At 47.2% G+C, this 1,452-nt stretch overlaps 1 non-coding gene across 1 annotated transcript; it reads left to right on the top strand.

The window, feature by feature from the left end:
• The first annotated feature begins 1,370 nt into the window (after window positions 1–1,370).
• Window positions 1,371–1,452, top strand: TRNAS-AGA. The gene has a single exon. It is a non-coding gene; the product is annotated as a tRNA-Ser (tRNA).

Raw genomic sequence — 1,452 nt, 5'->3', positions numbered from 1 at the left:
CAAAGCCACCAGCCAGGTCTCTGGCCTGTGGGATGAGCACGCTGAGTAAAGCAGGTCAGTGTGGCTCTGGGTCTGTTTCAGGGAAGGATGCAGCATCTCTTTGATCACAAACCCAGGCCATGGCACGGCCTGTGACTGTAAGCAAGTTGCCCATGGCTGTCACTCAGGCCTGCAGGGTACAAACATTCGCTCTTTTTTTAGGTTTTAGATTTACTAAGGGAAAATTCCCCTCGAAATTAAGCGGTCTTGGAAAATATTTTTGTTTTCTTAATGCCACAACATTCCCCTTGTCACGCTTTCAAAGAAATTGCCAACACAAACTATGGCCAGGATGAAACCTTGTTACAACTAAAGTCCATCTCTTACAACCCTATAAAGAGTGGCCCAAAATGAGACCATTGGAGCTCTCCTGGACTGCAGCAGGCTGTGACCAGCAATGTCCCTCTGAGTGGGACAGCACTCACAGCCAGTGAACTCTCAGGGTTGCTGTACTTGGAGGATTGTCCAACAACGATGAGTCTCGGGCTGATACCCTCACTCCTTGAGGCCTGACCCTTCCCCCTTTGGGAGATGCAAAGGCATCCAAAGAGAGTGTTTCATTGACCACTGAGGGGAATTTTTCACAGGTACATTGCTTGTACCGACTCTCCATGTCTGCGTGCAAGCACGTGTGCATATATTTGGTATAGCAAATCTGGGAGAAATATTGCTGTCGTAAGATGTTTAAGTAGTTGGAGATCAAAGTAAGTCAGGCCTGTCAGAAAGGTTAAGTTACTGATATAGTCTTACCTAAATGGTGCTCAGTGTTGTTCTTTTGCTAAGTTCCTAAGTATAACTAACTCTGAAGTTGTATGTTAGGTTAAATGCTATTAAGTGTTTTTCCTCTGTCAAATTTTAAGGGTAAGATATGAATTAGCTGTAAGGTAGGAGTTAGGTTAAAATAGAGTTGAGTGTGAGTGCTGACAAGCTTTTAGGCCGCTAAAGGTCTTTTTCTACTTGCACTCATTTTGTCACACACACACACAGACACACACAGACATGTACACGAACAGAGGGACACAGAGACACTGCCGCAGGTAGTTGCTGGTTAATTTCTGTTTTGATTGCTTGGATTTAGTTAGTTTTTGTGGTTGCTTGTCGTATGTTGTTGTGCCTTCGCTGTGGTGTAAGCAGGAGAGTGAATGTTGGCAAGGAGGTTTGTGGTGGTTTCCTTGACTGTGAGCTGTGTGTTTGGGTGGTCCCCTGGGGGTGATTTTTTGGGCAATGGCAAGCAGAGGTTGTTAGGAGGAGCGTTGTTGCCCGGTGTCTGGGGGCGTGTGTGGTGTCAGAGGGTGTGTGATGGGCAGGGCGCAGGGCAGGGCACAGGGCAGGTAGTTGTGGCCGAGTGGTGAAGGCGATGGACTAGAAATCCATTGGGGTTTCCCCGCGCAGGTTCGAATCCTGCCAACTACG

This window comes from Passer montanus, unplaced genomic scaffold (genome assembly GCF_014805655.1).
Source record: "Passer montanus isolate IOZ18808 unplaced genomic scaffold, ASM1480565v1 scaffold1779, whole genome shotgun sequence".
NCBI lineage: Eukaryota > Metazoa > Chordata > Aves > Passeriformes > Passeridae > Passer > Passer montanus.
This window is presented reverse-complemented; position numbering and strand designations above follow the sequence as displayed.